We start from the raw sequence: 20,860 nt of genomic DNA, 5'->3' as shown, positions 1-20,860 counted from the left end.
GCCATTAAGAAAAAGTACCAGTGAGCTAGACAATGGCCATTTTTTTTCTTTATTATGGAATGGGAAGTGTACTTGGAAGTTAGTGAAGAATTCATAAACAGTTCAGGGTGTGTGATTGGAAGAATGCCCTCATAATAGATTTTGATGGGTAAGAACAAAGAGATCCGAGTTCCTGGTTTGAAAAACACCCAAAGTTTCAGTGGCTGTCATTGGGACATAATGGGTCATAATAACGTCAACCTGTTGCTCACTTGTTGACACTTGTGCTGATGCACTTTGCAGGTTGGCTTGCAAAGAAGCATAGAGATATCTGTTCCCTTAAGGAATGTTTGCTAACAATGAGTTGCAAGATAACTTCATCCATTTAGTATTTGTTGGAAGCAAAGATCCCCCCTTTTCTGCTTTCCTCAGGATGCTTTGTGACGTCACCGCCTGCAGCTTGTTTTTCACTTCTTATAACATTACTGGCCCTTTTCCAAATTGTTTTCTCTTATCTGTGCTTCCTGCACAGAGTGCAAACTCCAATAAACACGGCAGTTGTCTTCTGAAGCAGAGAGATTCAAGTGCTACAAGCGCTCCTTGTGTTCTCTACTTAGTCCTTCCATGGCGATAGACCACTTGATACTCTCAACACACTCTGTTTCTGAAGCACATAGCCTTTTTAAATCTGCCAGTAGTATCTGATCCAGCTTGCCAAACAAACCCCACAAGCCATGTTTCAATATGGTTTCTATAAAACTAATTAAAATATTCAGTCATTCTAGAGGTTATCCTTCACTTTGAGGACATAGAAAGGGGAGCCTATATCTTCTCACCGTTATTATGTAAATTCAGCAGTCAGTTTCTCCTACCTAAAGGTAAAGGGACCGCTGACCGTTAGGTCCAGTCACAAATGACTCTGGGGTTGCGGCGCTCATCTCACTTTACTGGCCGAGGGAGCCAGTGTACAGCTTCCGGGTCATGTAGCCAGCATGACTAAGCCGCTTTCTGGCGAACCAGAGCAGCACACGGAAACCCCTTTTACCTTCCCACCGGAGCGGTACCTATTTATCTACTTGCACTTTGATGTGCTTTCGAACTGCTAGGTTGGCAGGAGCTGGGGCTGAGCAACGGGAGCTCACCCCGTCGCGGGTATTTGAACCACCGACCTTCTGGTTGGCAAGCCCTAGGCTCTGTGGTTTAACCCACAGCGCCACCCATGTCCCTTTCTCCTACCTAGTGATATTTTAATTAATGATATAAGTATATATGTAGGTAAGACTCCCGAAAGTTTCTGATGAAGTCTTTGTATCAGCACTAGCTAGGACTGCACATTTAAGCATGAGACAGAAGCAGTAAAGAGACTACGTTCATAATTTGGGGTGGCTCTGATTACCTTCATGAACTGAGCCACAGACAGCTTCCGTTTATTGCCTAAATGTGATCAATTGTAGTAGAAATGAGGCTGGGAACCTCAAGAACTTCTGGTGCCAGGATATAGGGTCCCTTCATACAAAGTAATCCCAGTGTGCCCTGTTAACTTAAAATAAGAGAGGTTTTTCATCGCACTATTCTGACCTATCATAGAATTGTAGAGTTGGAAGGGTCATCTAATCCAACCCTCTGCAATGGAGGAATCTCAACTCAAGCATCCATGACAGATGCCCAGCCAACCTCTGCTTAGAAACCTCCAAGGAAGGAGAGCCCACAATCTCCCAGGGGAGGTCGTTCCACTGTCGAACAGCTCTCCCTGTCAGAAAGTTCTTCCTGAACCTTCTTGAGTTCTCCATTCCAAGTAAGAGCAATGGTGGGTCCTTGGGGGAGTAGGCCATTTGCTGGTTTTGGGGTCCCAGCAAATTCTTAATCTCTGCTACCAGGAGCATCATAGCCCAGAGAAGACAAGGTTTGGAGCCAAAGATCATCCATGCACTCAGGGACAGCCAGGAGAAGATCCTATGGAAGCTGGCTGCATGTATGAAAAGCCTCAATATTTTTTTGTGACCTGGTTGTGGAATCCCTGAGTTAGGCTGCTGAACTGGACACCTGAGACATGTGGAAAGATCATTTTATGACTCAGTGTCTAGTCCATTCAAACCGGGTGAATGACATGATAATCTTGGGTGGACATTGGATGTGTTGGTTTGTTGTAGGCCCAGTCTTTCTTTTAAAAAACGAAACAAATCAGGAAGACCATTTCAAGACAGGCTAGAGATTCTTCCATTCACATACAGCACATAAGAGTTAAAAAAAAAAAATATTCTTAAAGGTGTACTCCTGACATAAATTCATCTCACTTTGGTGGGACTGTGTTCCAGCAAAACACTTTAAAACTGTTAATCTGTAATAAATTGTATAGACTGTAAAACATTAGGCTGTAACACATTAACTTCTCAGAGATGAACTGTATCTATAAGGAAGGCCAAGAAACTTTTTGTTTCCCAAAACATTCTTCAGGAGTTGCTTAATGGCAATAAAACCACTTCAAGGCCGGTTTAGACTGATTTTTCTTGAGCCTGTTATTTCTAATGCTTTATTTAGATATCCCAGTTAAAGTCCTTTGCGATAAGATCTGCTCACTCATTTCATCATGTTTGCCTTGGGGGAATAAAGAGAGACTCTGACTGACATAACAACACTATAAAGCAAACTTATTTCAATCCAAAATTAATTAGGGGTGGAGCAGCTGAGTTGGTCACCTCCTATTTGCTCACTACAAAGCCAACAATTATATAACGCAGGGCTCAGGAAAGAGATTTTTTTTTTTAAGAAATAAGTTGGCATTATTAATTATTACATGGGTATCTTGCTTTTCTTTCTCTCCAGGCAGCTCAAGGCTGTGTACATATACAATTATTACATTTCCACATGCCCCCACAATAAACTTTGCTTAAGGTAGGTTAGGCTGAGAGAGATATTGAAAGGATCAAGGTCACTCAATGCAGGGATTTGAATCCAGGTCTTCCTGGTCAAGAGCCAACTGCCACATCTCACTGGCTGTGGAGCCAGGCAAGAATTCCATAATATTGATGGAGCACAATCCTATGCGTGCCTGTTTGTTTAGGATTAAGTCCCATTAAACTACAATATAATAATAATAATAATAATAATAATAATAATAATAATAATAATAATTTATTTATACCCCACCCATCTGGCTGGGTTTCCCCAGCCACTCTGGGTGGCTTCCAACAAAATATTAAAATGCAATAGTCTGTTAAACATTAAAAGCTTCCCTAAACAGGGCTGCCTTCAGATGTCTTCTAAAAGTCTGGTAGTTGTTTATTTCTTCGACATCTGATGGGAGGGCGTTCCACAGGGCGGGTCCCACTACCAAGAAGGCCCTCTGCCTGGTTCCCTGTAACTTGGCTTCTCGCAGCGAGGGAACCGCCAGAAGGCCCTCAGAGCTGGACCTCAGTTTCCGGGCAGAATGATGGGGGTGGAGACGCTCCTTCAGGTATACTGGACTGAGGCCATTTAGGACTTTAAAGGTCAGCGCCAACACTTTGAATTGTGCCCAGAAATGTACTGGGAGCCAATGTAGGTCTTTCAAGACTTGTGTTATGTGGTCTCGGCGGCTGCTCCCAGTCACCAGTCTAGCTGCCACATTCTGGATTAGTTGTAGTTTCCGGGTCACCTTCAAAGGTATCCCAACGTAGAGCGCATTGCAGTAGTCCAAGCGAGAGATATGTAAACATGTATAGGATTGCAGTCAAAGTGTGACCATCCCCATGAAATGAATCACAGTCTCAATCCAATGCTGCCCTCTCTATATATTTGTAAACATATAGAGCATGATATTATAAAGGTGATATTGGCAGGCTTTAGAAATTACTATGCCACTCACATGCCTCTGCAGAAAAAGCAGAGAAATGTTTCTAGAATGGAAAGTGAAGGTAGTTATTACAGCAGTACCTTGGTTCTCAAACTTAATCCGTTCCAGAAATCCATTCCAAAACCAAAGCGTTCCAAAACCAAGGGGTGCTTTCCCATAGAAAGTAATGCAAAATGGATTAATCCATTCCAAATTTTTAAAAACAACCTGTAAAACAGCAATTAAACATGGGTTTTACTATCTAACGAGACCATTGATCCATAAAATGAAAGCAATAAACAATGTACTGCAGTCACAGAATCAGTCAATCAGTAGTTGAACTGGGTTCCACAGAGTCACAAAAAAAAGAGAGCCGTGAAAACTAAAACGCAAAATAAATAGCAGAAACAGACAGAGCTCAGCATAACACTCCAAACAGAAGTGTGGCACTCAAATCGGAAGCGTAACCTCAAAACGGAGCACATTTGACTTCTGAAAAAGGTTCGCAAACCGGGACACTTGCTTCCAGGTTTGCAGTGTTTGGGTTCCAAGTTGTTTGAGTACCAAGGCATTTGAGAACCAAGGTACCACTGTACTGAACACCGCCATGTATTCAAGAAATGTTACCTACAAAACTCCAGTGTATCACCTGTAGTTCCACACAGAACTGCTAAGCATAGACATAACAAGGCTGACATCACTCTCTATGGAAAATGTTACGAATACTCAGCACATTAAACAAGAATCAAAGCGAACAGAACCTGATCTGTAACCGTGGAACTTAGAGAGCATTTGGCTTGCACATTTGCAAACGAAGAATGAAAACAGTTTAGCATTTTGAACAAACCTTCAGCTGCACAGTGTTTGATGGTAAAAAAAGAAAGAAAAGTTTTATGACCTTTCAGACTGTGAAATGCATGTGTATACTTAAGGCTCCAGGCTCCGCTATGCGAATTAATGTAAAATGATTTATTTTGCCATTGGGGGTTAAGAGATGAAACTTCGAAGCAAATTCTTAGTTTAATATCATGCAGAGCAATTGCTTAAGTAATATAAAAGATCTCGGTTCAGCAACTGTGGACATGGTACAGTATCGTTTGACCAATCCTAGCAGTACCATTGAGAAAAAGATTTGCTGTTCTTTCCTTCTCTTACCTTTGAGGCTGAGTAAAATGCTAAGTAGCTGGATCCCAGCATCTGACAAAGGAATATGTGGACATACCTGTGTATATTTTGCAGGTGAAACCAACATACAGTGGTACCTTGGGTTAAGTAGCTAATTCGTTCTGGAGGTCCGTTCTTAACCTGAAACTGTTCTTAACCTGAAGCACCACTTTAGCTAATGGGGCCTCCTGCTGCCACTGCGCCGCCAGAGCACGATTTCTGTTCTCATCCTGAAGCAAAGTTCTTAACCTGAGGTACTATTTCTGGTTTAGCGGAGTCTGTAACCTGAAGCGTATGTAACCCGAGGTACCACTGTACTGTAATAGAATCTAGCTAAAACTTATGAGAACATTGTTTGTTAGACTTTCTCTGAACATTGTGTTGCCAAGAAATGCAGGAACTTTTTTGGCAGAAATATATTAATCAGTCCTCATTGAGAATGTGTTCAGAAATGTTAAAATGACAGATGGATGAAGAGTCAGATAAGGACAAGGGGTTTCAGCATCAGTTCAGGACAAGTAATTGAGATTTTCTTCATTGTGAATGCTTCTGCTTAAATTTTGCACTTCTTTCCTGCCTGGGAAAGCTGAGTTCTATGGCTTGGAAGAAAGTGCATTGCGTGTGCCGCCCTGAAAAGAGCGAAGTGGAACACTGCATCCATTGTGACAGCTTTGGGAAAGGACAGCAGCAGGAAGAGATGTCAGAAGGACAGAATGGATAGGATGGGAAGCCGTAAGTCATTAGAATACAGATGGGGTGGGATGGAAACATTCATGCTGAGATGTTCCAGCAATTTGTCTGAATGGGATGACCCAACTGGAAACTGTACAAGAGGAATATACAAATACACCCCCACCCATGCCATCGTATTACTCAAATACGGATAAGTAAAATGTAGTTCTAACACCATGAGTAGTATAGTAAAATAATCCTTGTGGGTTTTGTTTTCTTTTTGTTTTTCTGAGCAACTGTAAAACTGCCCAGGAAATTTTTGATTGAACAAATGCTTTGAACAAATAAATATACTGCAAGCATATTATGCAAGCAGTTTACTGTTAGCAGTGTGTTATGCATACTGTTTCTATAGTTTATGCTTTGCCTTAAAACTTTCAATTTCCATTAGCTCCCAAACAAAACTGCTGTGTCTGAGATATCCACTGCCTTCCTCTCTTCCTAAGCCATGATTATCTAGCCCAGAAAGAGTCGGCTGGGCAGTCCATGTGACACATTCCCTTTCTTCAGCCCCCTTCGCCCAATCCCTGATGGGAAGGACCTGTAAGGCGCCATTTCTCTCTTGCAGTGTCTTCTCTCTCTTCCAGGGTGACCTCTTTCATGAGTTGGGAGGGTGACACGCACCCGCCAGGTGAAAGTGGCACCCTGGGAAATGCTTTTGGTCCAGGCAACCCTGCCTCCTCTGTGATTTTCCTTGGCAGAGGATGCTCGGCAATGGAAGATAAAAGGATTTCTCTCCAGACAGGTAGTTGTGATATTGGAGATCAGTGCAGAAACTAGTGCATCATTACAAAATTCCCTCTGGCAGTGGGGTGCCCACGGGCTGCATAAGAAGCAGTAGTATCTTGGGCACTGCTTTGACATTTGCTTGCACCTCTTTTCCCTGGGTCAAGAAGCAGTGTGGCTGCTCCAAAAGCTGGTTGCAAGCCTGTCCCATGAAAATGAAACCTGCACCTTCTGCTTGGCTTGCAGGGCAGAGAGCAAAACAGAGAGTAAGGCCATGCACTGCACACGGCACTAGTGAATGTGTGCAGTGCATCTCTGTTCTGAATGTTTAAAGGTAAAGATAAAGGGACCCCTGACCATTAGGTCCAGTTGTGGCCGACTCTGGGGTTGCGGCGCTCATCTCTCTTTATTGGCCGACTAAGCCGCTTCTGGCGAACCAGAGCAGCGCACGGAAACACCGTTTACCTTCCCGCCAGAGTGGTACCTATTTATCTACTTGCACTTTGACGTGCTTTCGAACTGCTAGGTTGGCAGGAGCTGGGACTGAGCAACGGGAGCTCACCCTGTTGTGGGGATTCGAGCTGCCGACCTTCTGATCAGAAAGTCCTAGGCTCTGTTGTTTAACCCACAGCACCACCCGTGTCCCTCTGAATGTTTAGGCTGGTTGAAATTAAATAGGTTATGGCAAAGGTTTTCAACCTATTTGGGTCCATGGTTCCCTTAACCAACTGCATTCTTTCTGCTGCACCCCTGTGGGGCTCAGGAACCCAGTTATGTCTCCCCTTGCCTGCAGAGCCAGCAGCCCCTCACCCCTTTTCAAACACTCTCCCTTGTTGAGTGTTCCCTTGGCCTCCTCTCCAATCCCCTCTCCTTGGGGGTCTTCTGGGCAGCTGCAGCTGCTGTCCCTGGTCTCTGAGCTGCCCCCCATCTCCTCACTGCCTTGCAGGGGCCTGGGAAGCACCCCCTAGCCAGCCCCAGATGCATCATTCACCTGGGGAGCTTGTAGCCAGGGCTGTTGCAACAAACAGCTGTGCAAGCCTTTGGGAGGCAGAGACCTGAGAGAGCATCAAAGGAAGGAAGGGGATGGAAGAGGGGCAGAGGCCAGTGTTGCCTGTGGCACCCCTGACCAGGGTGCCACAGCACACTGGTTGAAAACCACTGGGCTATGGGGATGTCATTGGACCAGACCCAAGATCTATTTGTAATAAGTCTCATTGGGTAGGACAGCTGTGCCTTGCAAGGGAAGAGGGGAAGTGTTGGTGTAGCAAAAAAATACAACTGGGTTTGCATTGAGACCAGACGGTTGTAGAGTCTGGGGCTGTGCCAAATTTTCACGGCTGTTTTTGGTGGGGGAAGGGGAGTCTGCCTCCCCGTATGTTCTCTGAAAGCCTCCTTTTTCAATCAACAAACTTGGCATTCTCCTGTTCATTGCTGTTCAATGCCACTTTGGCTCACCTCACCCCTGAAATCTTCTTGCTATGTGATCCAACCAATCAGGGATCAAGGCATCAGAATTATGATGTCACAGCTGCACATGGCTGCTCAGGTTTGACTAAGGCATCACAGGGACAAATCGGAGGGAAAGCACTGCTTCCTGCCTTCGCTCTGAATGGGAATACATTTCTTTTTATCAGTTTCAATCCCCCTACCCCCTTTCAAATGATCACTGAAATGTGACACATATATTTGTGTGAGTTTTTGCACTGGGAAAATTCCAGAGAGAGAGAGAGAGAGAGAGAGAGAGAGAGAGAGAGAGAGAGAGAGAGAGAGAGAGAGAGAGAGAGAGAGAGGAGAGAGAGAGATGCATGCTGGATTCAGCTCGGCCCTGGTCCAGTCCTATTTCATCTTTTGTGGTGTAAGAAGAGTCTTGGAGACTAGTTCTAGGGCAGCTTTAATCAGAAGCAGTAGAAACATTGAAACTTTCCTTTGGGATGGTCACATGTTCAAGCAGAGCCTGACACAAAACAAACACAGATTATTTTAATTGTCTGCCTCCTAAAAGGCTGGCATGTTGTGTATTTTTAGAGAGCCAAACTTATTTATTTATTTCAAACACTTGTCTGTCTCATCCTCTGTCGTGCTGATGCTTGAAGTGTTGCCCAAAATACATAACTACAAAATCAATTAAAACGCAATCCATGTTTCGTTTTGTTTTGAAGGGGGGGGATGCATAAAGCATACACATTTTTTAAAAATAAACAACAACAAACCAAAACAAAACCTGAAGCAAAAAAAAAAAAAAAACCAGCAAAAGTTAAAACATACGAAATCAACCAGAACATCAGAACCAAATTTAGGGAGAAGATCCCATTTTCAGGAAAACAGTTAGGAGGATTTAGCAAAGCCACAACAATGATTCAGAGTTGAACTGACCTTTTTACACGCAACTTTCTCTGTCTGTCTCTCTGTCTCTCTGAGTTTTGATTTGCTTTCTTGGAAGTATCTAACACTTTAATGCGGAAGCACAAGTCTGAATGGCTGCCAGGGTTATTGTGAAGAGCCTGTTTGTCCTAAATGCTCAATGAGCTGTGGGAGCCAAGGTTGCTTAGCACCCCATAGAATCAAGACCTCAAAGATAAAAAGGCTAGCTTGAGCTGTAGCTTTCTGGGGTGTGGTGTGGACATAAATAAGAAAATTAAGGAGAGCGCAGTTTTGTTCCACTTCAGTAATTGCCGTGGCTCTTTAGCTAGCGAGCTCTAGCTGGTACTTGGTGGATGCAGCTGCCCTCTTGGCCAACAACCTGGTGAGTGTATTGGGGACCCCCAGAATTGAGATACAAGAGGCTGCATCGAAACGGCAGGCTTCGTAACTGGGTGGAATTAAGGTTTTAGACCCCTTTGTGGATTTTGCACTGATGAGATTGGGAAAAACTGCCCATATGGATTAATTCTTCCCACAATAACCAAAAGCCAAGGGAGAATAAAATTGGGATTGAGTATGTTTTGTGTGATGCCATTTTGTTCAGGTTTGTAATTCTTGCAGCACCCGGGCTCCGTTTCAAAACTGCAGGCAAGAGAGCTACCATGTGTGCAGATGTTTGTTTTGCACGTGATAAGAGAGTGCGGGGACAGATAAAGAGGGGCTTGGAATCACATGCTGCTCCTAAACCATTCAAGGGATTGCTCCTGTGTGGAGAGAAAGGTTTCAATGTCAAGTCAGGACTGCTCTCACTAGTCTCCAACTGCAGGTGCTCCAAAGAGGAGAAAATTGCATTGGTAACAACTTGGTCCATAGAAGCACAACATGGCAAGGTTCTTGGGGGATCACAGGCTGGTAGACGGGGAGAAGGAAGAGGAAATGGGCAATGGAAATCTTGGAGAAGAGCTGCAGTGGTACCATTGTGGAAGGACGGAGGAGAAGCGTGACATTTCACAGACTTGTGGAATTGTAGAGTTGGAAGGGACCCTGTGGATCATCTAGTCCAACCCCCTGCAATATAGGAATATGCAGCTGCCCCATAAGGGGATTGAACTTGCAACCATGGCATTATCAGTACCACACTCTAAGCAACTGAGCTATTTGTGGACAGGTACCTGGTGACGTGGGTGGTGCTGTGGGTTAAACCACAGAGCCTAGGACCTGCCGATCAGAAGGTTGGCGGTTCAAACCCCCGCAACGGGGTGAGCTCCCGTTGCTCGGTCCCTGCTCCTGCCAACCTAGCAGTTCGAAAGCACGTCAAAGTGCAAGTAGATAAATAGGTGCCGCTCTGGCGGGAAGGTAAATGGCGTTTCCATACGCTGCTCTGGTTCACCAGAAGCGGCTTAGTCATGCTGGCCACATGACCTGGAAGCTGTATGCCGGCTCCCTCGGCCAATAAAGCGAGATGAGCACCGCAACCCCAGAGTCGGCCACGACTGGACCTAATGGTCAGGGGTCCCTTTACCTTTACCTGGTGACAATAGATGTGTTGTGGTAGCAAGGAAATTCAGATCAGAATCTTGGACCTTCTGAGAGTAGTCCCTTGTACCAGTGCTCTTCTGCTGGGCTTAGTTTTCCTCATGGGCTCAACTTGCTATTATTTGTTCTTCTTCTCTTTGCTCTGCCTCACCCAGTTATTGTGACAGAGCTCCTCCCTTTCCTGATATCACCCTTGATTGCCTTTATAATGCAACAAGTCAGAGTAGAGCCTGTGACTTAATCTTCTTGATCTCTTTCTCCACACTTTGGTTCCCTGAACCTTTCACCAGCTTCCACGGCCTGCCCATTCCTCTCTTCACTGGATTCTGTCCTCAGCCTACCATTTGACCTCTGAATTCCATTTCACCCCTTCTATCCAGAAAGCTCAACTGTCCTCCCCACACTGCCCAATCCCCAATTACATGACATTGCATCTCTTGGTCCAATGAACATGTTAAGTCACAGGCTCACAGTGTGCCTCTATTGGCTAATTTTTGGATGCCTGGTCTTTCCAGTATACTGCTTGCACCATTATTTATAGCATGCTGTTAGTGCTTTTGTACTAGGTTAGTCTTCCTATGTCACAAAACAGCTTTTACATCTACAGTGATGCCCCTTAGCATTTCCTGTTATTGTCTGAATAAACTTGTTTTGTTTTGTTCCTTCCACTGTGAGGACTTACAAACTTTCACATGCTTACAGCCTGCTCTTATATCTCTGAATCAGGGCACTGTGTGCATAATCTTGAGAGTGTAGGGCAGACAATTGGAAGGGGGAGAAAAGAGTTCAGATGTAAGTTCTAGGAAGAACTAATTACAGTGGAATTTCCCAAACATGTAACTGGTGCCTACTGACATTTTAGTAATAAGAACATGAAAATAGGATCCACATTAATTCCAGCTCACACTCTTGAGCATCTTAGAGAACATCTATTACATTTCCCTCGTCTCTAACCTGATCCAAACATCACTACAACATGCTCATATGCTTTTTTTATATAAAAAGGGGGAGGGGGAGGAAAGAAGAAACTTCAGTGGCCTGTGGCACTTTGAAGGGAAAGTTTTCTAGCATCAATGGAATAATCTGCGTAGAGTGTGTCACATATATCCAGTGCTTTTTTTCTAAAAAAAAACATGTTTAAGAGTACTCTCATTTTGACTCAAGAAAATCACCACTTTATAGTTCAAATCGGGGAAAATAAATACAGTAAATGGACAAAAGATTCACAAAATGTTTAGGGGTATGCGTCTCCCTGCGTCCCCCCCCCCCCCAGAAAAAAGCACTGCATATATTTTTTATGTAAAATAACTTACTTCCATACTAATGTAATGGGAATGTTGACATTTTCGAAACACCGCCATTGATTTTATATTTTATATGGCTCTGTTCACCAGCAAAGAACTTTCCTTTTGTACTAGCAATTATGAGGCTTTGTTTTGCCTCCTCCTGCAGCCTCCTTATTTGCTCTGAGTTGCTCTATTAAACGATAACTTTCCAGCAGCTCCTATATGGTATCTTCGTTGCTTCTACTCATGCCTATGAAACACACTTTCATTGGGATGATAGGAGTTCATCTGTAGGAGAGGGGTCATTTTGCATGGCCGCTATGACAATGCTGGCTCATTAAGATCCCACTTTGGGGTAAAGGTTATCTTAGATTATCTACAGGCTTCTACACCATTGTTCTGTGATGATTCTCAGTTTGGCAGATGTTGCATACTTTATAGAATGCATCTCGTTGTTTTTAATGCAAGCTTCCTTGGGAACATATATATCCAGAAAAGCCGTATACAGTTTCTGAAATTAATAAAGGTGCCAGAATGAATCATTTCTACAGAACAAAAAATTCCTGATCTGCTTGGTGCTTTGTGAAAGAATTGCCCCACCTGATTGGGGCTGCCAGTTTTAACATCACTTGCTTGTGGGTTGATGGGCAGAATGACCTCTCAAGTTGCATTGTCAGTACAGAGAGTGGCAATTGCTTGTTCAGTGACAGTGTGTGTGTGGTCTTGATTCAGCAGGCAACCCCACAAATTGGATATGAAGGTTTGTTGGTTTTTATATTTAAAAAGTTAACAACAAGAAGACAAAAATCAGATGTCCATTAGACACATCCCTGTTGGTCTCATGCCATTATCTCATGAATCTTTCATTACATAATGGAAATTATAGCCTCCTCTAAGTTATATTTCTTTCCAGAAATCACATCCGGAAATCACATCCATGCCTCTGCTAGCGCTGGAAGTAAATGTTTCACAAAATGGGCAGAATTTTAAAAACTGAATGAAATTTTAAACAATTTAGAATATGTTCTAAAAAATCTTACATGTTGTATTAGTTTTTTTCAACAAAAGCCAAAATCTTGTTTTTTTGCTGTTGTGATGATAATGATGATGGAATAAAGGTAAAGGTAAAGGTAAAGGTACCCCTGCCCGTACGGGCCAGTCTTGACAGACTCTAGGGTTGTGCGCCCATCTCACTCAAGAGGCCGGGGGCCAGCGCTGTCCGGAGACACTTCCGGGTCACGTGGCCAGCGTGACAAAGCTGCATCTGGCGAGCCAGCGCAGCACACGGAAACGCCGTTTACCTTCCCGCCAGTAAGCGGTCCCTATTTATCTACTTGCACCTGAGGGTGCTTTCGAACTGCTAGGTTGGCAGGCACTGGGACCGAGCAACGGGAGCGCACCCCGCTGCGGGGATTCGAACCGCCGACCTTTCGATCGGCAAGCCCTAGGCGCTGAGGCTTTTACCCACAGCGCCACCCGCGTACCGATGATGGAGTAGGACGTCCCTATTTTCATTGGAGAAATGTTGGAGGGTATGCTGTTCAAGATTGGCCAGGACCCTGAAAAGGAACCATCCTCTTAGAAGTCATTTTCCTGCAGCAGGAAATACCCTCTGTCCCAAACAATGGAGTGCCTATTATATACATGTTCTGAATAGCTAATACCCAATGCATGCATTTTCTAACTTATAGAAATGCAAGTCTTGAAATGACCAATTAGCAGTTTCAGTTATACAAACACACTACGAGACAAATGCCTTTCAGCTGCTATGCCCATTCACTGTTGAATCAGCTAAGCACTGCTGGTTGAAATGTCAACGAAACAGCCTATTAATTATAATTTTTAAAACTACTTGAGAGTTCAGGCCACATTAACAGAAAGTGATCAAACCTGATCCTCTGATTGTTGGTGAGATGCCTTTTACCTGTTATTCAATGTGCTGTTATATTACATCATGTCTTGCTTAGAACCGCAAGAAACTCATTTACTCTTCTCTGCCAGCAAGAGCTGGAAGTGAGGATTGTCGTTTTCTGTGTTCCAAAAGCTGCATGTAACCCATGAGGTTCCTTGGGAAAAGAAATCTGGAGAGAAACAGTCAAGTTCTCTACTTCTGGCAAACGGGCGAAAATGTACATATATTGATTAGACATACAGTAGTACCTCGGGTGTAGGGACGCGGGTGGCGCTGTGGGTAAAACCTCAGTGCCTAGGACTTGCCGATCGTATGGTCGGCGGTTTGAATCCCCGCGGCGGGGTGAGCTCCCGTCGTTCGGTCCCAGCTCCTGCCCACCTAGCAGTTCGAAAGCACTCTTAAGTGCAAGTAGATAAATAGGTACCGCTTTCTAGCGGGAAGGTAAATGGCGTTTCCGTGTGCTGCGCTGGTGCAGGCTTGCCAGAGCAGCTTCGTCACGCTGGCCACGTGACCCGGAAGTGTCTCCGGACAGCGCTGGCCCCCAGCCTCTTAAGCTAGATGGGCGCACAACTCCAGAGTCGGTCACGACTGGCCCGTATGGGCAGGGGTACCTTTACCTTTACCTAGTACCTCGGGTTACATATGCTTCAGGTTACATATGCTTCATGTTACAGACTGCGCTAACCCAGAAATAGTACCTTGGGTTAAGAACTTTGCGTCAGGATGAGAACAGAAATTGTGCTCCGGTGGTGGGCAGCAGCAGGAGGCCCCATTAGCTAAAGGCCCCATTAAGAACAGTTTCAGGTTAAGAATGGACCTCCAGAAGGAATTAAGTACCTAACCCGAGGTACCACTGTATAGTATTTGGTTGTATGAACTCATGATTTGGTTAAGGGTTGATGAGGCCTACAGTTGGTGTGGCATAAGAGTCACTCACACAGATATGGCAGGATAAATTTTTAGGAAACAGTGTTTCCGACTCTTGGTATTGACAAAATCCTGAAAATATAATGATGATCAGAATATCTACCTAATAGATATCTAGATGTGGTGGAGAGGAACTTTAGCTATGAAGCTCCTTAGGGGATCATGGGCCAATCACTTTCTCTCAAGGTAGCTTACCTCACAAGGTGATTTATACCCTGCTCTGTTGTTTTGTTCCAGGGGATTAGCCCCATGTCCCTTAAAAGGTTTTAAAAGTAGCCACATAATGGCTCCAGGAATAAATAATAGAGTGCTTAAAAACAGCATTAAAATACTGAGTTTAGCATCAACAATAAAATATATTGAACTCCTTAGAGAATGGAGGACACACATAATGCTGATTTATTTTTTTAACAAATGCACACATAAACACACATTTCTGGATTTAGTGTATCTTTTAATACTGGGAGACATCATAAACTTTTTTATGGGTGCAGATCTGAGATAGCGCAAGTGATCTTAATCAAATCAAATTTGGGCTGCAAGGGAGCAAGCACCATTTAATTCAGTAGGATTTTGCAAGTAAAGATGCTTAGGATCATATGCTGTCAGTCTCCACTTCTGACCTTAATGCAGAAACTGGTAGCTACATCTTCATGTCCCATCTAATTTAGGAGGTCAAATCAGTTGAGAGCAATAGTCCCTTCTGCCTTTGGAAGCCATGGATCTGACTGCCAAAGGAACCAGCTGCAGTCAACTTCTGTGGACTCCCCCATCCTTCTGTCAATCATCATTGGCCAAGTACCACCTCCTCCTTTTTTTTAAACAGGATCTGGTTTCAGTTAGATGAATTAAATGTTACTGTAGGCTGTTCTAGTGTGGATGACAGCACCGTTGCATGACATTCAAGTCTGCATAACAGCCTCCTGCTCTGTGCTATTTATGTCTTTCTTTCAAATGTTTAATAAACACTTTTATATTGACATATTAAGGCGTCTCTATTGAGACCAATCCAAGTAGTATTTTGCTCCTACTAAACATAGATTCCAGCTCATTTCAAGCATATTTATATTCCCATGTTCAAACTATTGTACTTTACTTTGATCTATTTTTAAAGCACAGAAGAATAAGGCAAAATTTCAAAATGAAGGGGCAACTGAGTTCTCTGTTTCCTTTCCCCAAATCTCCCCACTGGTTCTTGAAGTTGTTGCCACCCTTTATACAAGCAATATAAGGACCTCCTTAAATGGAAGGAATTACGCAACTGGTCCATACATGTATGGAGAAGAGAGCAACAAAAACTCACTATAGAAGGATATAGGGTGCAAACCATTTTTACATTCCACTAACTTTCAAGTATGTTATTGTCTAATATTCTGTTGGGAGCTGCCCAGAGTAGCTGGGGAAACCAGCCAGATGGGTGGGGTATAATTATTATTATTATTATTATTATTATTATTATTATTATTAATCTCACTTGTTTTGCTTTCTACAAAATCTAGCATTCTTGTGTGGCCTTCTTTCCTAATCTTAATTTTTTAAAAAATTATCTATATTCCCAATGCAAGAATAGCACGATTACACTCCTAGTTTCCAATGGAAAAAAAGTACTAAGGTTTATTTAAAGCTGTGTACACACCATACATATGCCACAGTGTATACAAAGTCCTACTGCAAAGGAAGGCAGGGAGGAAAAAACATGTGTTGCAACAATTCATTTCCAATGTTACTGTAGCTCTCCATGTAAAGCCACCATATCGTTACATGGTGACAAGGCCACAGCTGTCAGATTGTTTTCAACCAGAATCTGTACAGGGTAAACGGTGGGTGGTGCAAGTGGTATGTATTTCATTCATGAGCATCTATGGTATCGGTATCTTCCATCATCTATATTTCCATTCATGAGCATCTATATTTTTGTTAGATATGAACCGTTGGTTCCATAGTTATTAGATTTCCAATAACCGGAATGCATCCAGTGAATCTTGCATAGCAAGGTGGTCATCTGGGACAGCAGTGGCAAACAATATGCATTTAAAAATGAAAATTAAGATTATGCACGGAGATAAAAGGCTTTGCCAAGAGGAGTGTCTAGGCAGAGCAGCAAGTGAAGATGGAGACACAGGAGAGACACATCTGTCAAGGATGCTTTACATCGGGGTGGGGAATCTCTAGGTCTCTCCGGCCCTTGGGACTTTCTCCAGGCTATGCCCCCTCCCAGACCACACTCTCTCTTTCAAGGCCACAGCCTTTGCCTCACACTTTCTTGAGTGGTTTCCTGGCTCGAATGTGTCATTGAATTTTGATAATGCGTCTTGCTTGATTGTTGGAGGATAGACAGGGGAGTCGCCATGTGTGTCGAAACTAGCCTACAGTACAAAAGTAAAATTTATATTCATTGCCTCTGGCCTCACCCCCCCCCCATTGGCATGTGGTCGCTATAAGGTTTCCCACAAGGGAAAGTGGTCCTTTGACTGGAAAAGTTTCCCTAAACCTATCTTAGATAATCAATCTATGTAACACATAGGCTATGAAATTATGTTCTGTGTTGAGATGTCTATCTCAGTGCAGAAGTTCACGTTTAGTGGCTTTTCTAGCTCTGTGATTTTTATATCCGTTCATCTTAGGCATGTAAACTGTTGGATGAATTCAGAGATAGATGAGCAGAACTTTGCTCAAGCAACAGGGGACCTCCCAAAAATCCATCTCAGAGGGTTGATGGAGTCTCTGGAATAGCATGTGATGGGGATAGAGGACTTCAGTGGAAAACATCTCTGAATTCAAGTCTGCATATTTCCCCTCTCCATAAGTTCAAGGTGTCATTTACTAAAACCAAATGCAATGACCAAAAGGGACAAAGCGATAGATCCAGTCTTGTTGAATCACCATCCCTCATAAAAATCAATGCTACCAAATGCCATTTCAAAGAGATGCATTTCCCAAAGGCAGTGGCGTAGCGTGGGTTGTCAGCACCCGGGGCAAGGCAAGTAATTTGCGCCCCCTAACCTGTGGATTTGCGCCCCCTAACCCGTGGATTTGCGCCCCCTAACCCATGGATTTGCCCTAACCCCAGATGTTGCGCCCGGTGCGGCCCGCCCCCCCTGCACCCCCCACGCTACGCCACTGCCCAAAGGCCAGGAGAAATTCCAGAATTTGAACATTGTCATTCTAGTGTAGACTTTTCTTTACCTTTTACAGCTAATATGAATCCCACTGGAAGTAAACATTGACCAACTGGGTGCAAAGCTTGAGACTTCTAAGTTCATTGGGCACCCTCAGAAGAGGAAGGAGCCCATTTAAGTCAATGGACCCTAAGGGCACTGAGCTCTTAGGTCCGCTGATCTCAATGGGATGTCAGCAGGACCCATGAAAGCAAAAGTTTATCTCCTCACACATAGAGTGTGTATCTGTGTATACATACCTGAAGTCTTTGGAGCACAGCCTCTGGTTCCATAGAGACCTGGGGATGTGAAAACTAAATTCACATTCACATATAGCCAATCAGAGAAAGGGCTTCATTTGAGATGCTGCCTGCTGAAACAAATTTATTTTTCTTGAAAATGAGTAACCAGTGGATGGTCCGATTTCAAAACAGGTCAAAATGTTCCAGCTCTTCACATTTCTTAGTCTCAGAACAGAAAGTCTCGCAAGGTTACACAACTTCACTGGGAAAGGATGAAACAAAAAACAAAAAGCACTAAAGCTCATTCCTACCCTCACTGATGAGTAGTGCGAAAGTGTGATGCGACTACTAAACCAAAGCTTGAGTCGAATTCATTGCATGCTTTGGAGATTACAGAGGGAATGCCCCCCATTTCAAGCAAAGTCCCAGGCTGTTTTCTTTTTTTTAATTTATTTAATCAGATTCTCAGAACAGAAATACTTTGGAACATAGGTTTTGTGCTGCTTTCTTCACTTTTTCCCTATGACCAAAACAAAAAAAAAAAATTTCTTTCCAGTAGCACCTTAAAGACCAACTAAGTTAGTTCTTGGTATGAGCTTTCGTGTGCATGCACACTTCGTCAGATACACTGCTGTGTATCTGACGAAGTGTGCATGCACACGAAAGCTCATACCAAGAACTAACTTAGTTGGTCTTTAAGGTGCTACTGGAAAGAAATTTTTTTTTTTTGTTTTGACTATGGCAGACCAACACGGCTACCTATCTGTAACTCCCTATGACCAGATTCTTGAAAAATTCAAATTTCCCACTTTCTGCGGTGACTAGACAATGGCATCACAATGGCTCTTTACAGGAACTGCAGGTCTGTGTCAAGGCCTTTTCCAATGACAATGCTTCCACGACCAAGACATGTTTCTGTTTTCAAGACAGCACAGCAGCTTGGTTTTACACAGACTCTCCCAATTCTAAACTGGTGATCTGAGGGCAACATCTTAGTGCTGCTGCAGACCCTACAGCAGCACCCAGGTCAAGATCAGAGTGGAAGAGAATGGCAAACAAAATTTCCTGTTCAGTTAGATCATGGATGGAGAAGCCAATGTCCTTCAACTCTCAGTGCACCCAGAGCAGTCATTTCATGTCTATGCCACAAACAACAAATCGCCACGAGCCTTCCCTTCATGTAGTCTTTGTCCTTTCAGAACAGAGGATTCAATTTCAGTAGACAGTTCTCTTGTTTGAAGTGGCTGTCTGGTCCAAATCCAGTTTAAAGAACCGTAAGAAGGGAGGGCAGGGATCACGGTGTGATCCACCTGTCGCATGCAGGTACACAGGTTGCGTGTTCACAGTCCTCCCTACAGTGGGATGTACTGCATTTCTCTTTTCTCTTTCGTGTTTTATTTTGCAATTTTATGTTGCGAACTGCCCTGTGATTTTTGGGTGAAGGGCAGTATGCAAACAACACCACCACCAAAAATATTTAAATCCTTACGATTGTTTCTAAACTTGCATCTATACCAGTGCCGGATTTACGTGTAAGCTAAACAAGCTATAGCTTAGGGCCCCACTCTCTTGGGGGCCCCAAAAAAAATTAAAGGGAAAAAACCCCTGGATGTACATTTCCAAAATATAGTGGTACCTCAGGTTAAGTACTTAATTCGTTCCGGAGGTCCGTTCTTAACCTGAAGCACTACTTTAGCTAATGGGGCCTCCTGCTGCTGCCGCGCCCCCGGAGCACAATTTCTGTTCTCATCCTGAAGCAAAGTTCTTAACCGGAAGCACTATTTCTGGGTTAGTGGAGTCTGTAACCTGAAGTGTATGTAACCTGAGGTACCACTGTATTAGATAATAAACAAATAAAATGAAACCTACGTACAGCAACAATGGCAAATGGCTTTACATACATATTAGGTCCATAAATTACCATATAGCATCTATTCAACACAAAAAACAGTGACAATTTTTTTTGTAGACAAAGGACAGCTGGACATATAAAGGGCCCCATTACCTTAAGTAGTTTAGGGCCTCATCAAACCTAAATCTGGCCCTGATCTATACATATCAATCAGCATATGCATATGCTTTGCGAATGCCATAGAATCCATCAAAGAATCTTAGAGTTGGAAGGGACCCCAAGGGTCATCTAGTCTAACCCCCTGCAATGCAGGAATCTTAGCTAAAGAATCTATGACAGATGAGCATCCAACCTCTGCTTAGAAACCTCCAAGTAAGGAGAGTCCACAACTTCCCAAGGGAGATATGTGCCCTGTTTTCTCCCTTTTTTGGTGATACATTTCCTCTCTTTTCATGCATAGATTCCTACCCTATATATCCCATAATACCAGAGTTATTGTGAGCAGACGGTGCAGAGGCTGCTGGTGTGCTGGTGAGGCATCACAGAGCTGCCATTTCAACACTGGCATTGCAGTTACAGTCATACCTCCGGTTAAAGACGCTTCAGGTTGAGCGTTTTCAGGTTGCATTCCACGGCGACCTGGAAGTAACGTGACGGGTTACTTCTGGGTTTCGCCGCTTGCGCATGCGCAGACGCTCAAAATGACGTCACACACATGTGCAGAACTGGCAAATTGTGACCCGCACACGTGCAGACGCGGCTTGGGTTCTGCTCAGGTTGCGAACGGGGCTCTGGAACGGATCCTGTTCACAGCCAGAGGTACCACTGTATTTATCTGGACACTGCAGGGTCAGGGCTATCTGGGTGCATCAGCGGAGCCAATTTTTCATTGCTACTAGTGCAGCTTCACAGTCCAAGAGCAAGCCTTATGCAGAATGGGATGTCAGGCGAGGAGAAGCTTTGATGTCCCCCTTCGGTTGCTGAGTAACCTCAATATTGCATCTCTAGCCCATCTCATGACATTGATGCAAGATTTCCCCATCATATACTTAGGCTAAATCTGCAAGCATGGATCTGATCAGTTTGTTGACTGTGCACCATGTTGGAATTGAACCCCAACACAACACTATCCAGTCATAAGTGCTGTCAGATTTTTAAAAATACTGTAAATATG

The 20,860-nt window shown here is 43.7% G+C and overlaps 1 protein-coding gene across 3 annotated transcripts in view; it reads left to right on the top strand.

The window, feature by feature from the left end:
- KCNJ16 (potassium inwardly rectifying channel subfamily J member 16) overlaps window positions 1-20,860 on the top strand; it is a 44,895-nt gene that overhangs the window by 18,835 nt on the left and 5,200 nt on the right. Inside the window, exon 1 of one of the 3 annotated variants that reach the window (XM_083598861.1) lies at window positions 9,029-9,155. The exons of the other annotated variants lie outside the window; for them this stretch is intronic. The gene's annotated coding sequence lies outside the window, so the exon portion shown is untranslated. Of the gene's footprint in view, window positions 1-9,028; window positions 9,156-20,860 lie in introns of those variants that run through there. 3 annotated transcript variants of the gene reach the window in all.

Source organism: Podarcis filfolensis (genome assembly GCF_964270895.1).
Source record: "Podarcis filfolensis genome assembly, chromosome: 2".
Lineage (NCBI taxonomy): Eukaryota > Metazoa > Chordata > Lepidosauria > Squamata > Lacertidae > Podarcis > Podarcis filfolensis.
The sequence above is the reverse complement of the archived record's forward strand: the minus strand, read 5'-3'. Positions and strand labels throughout refer to the sequence as shown.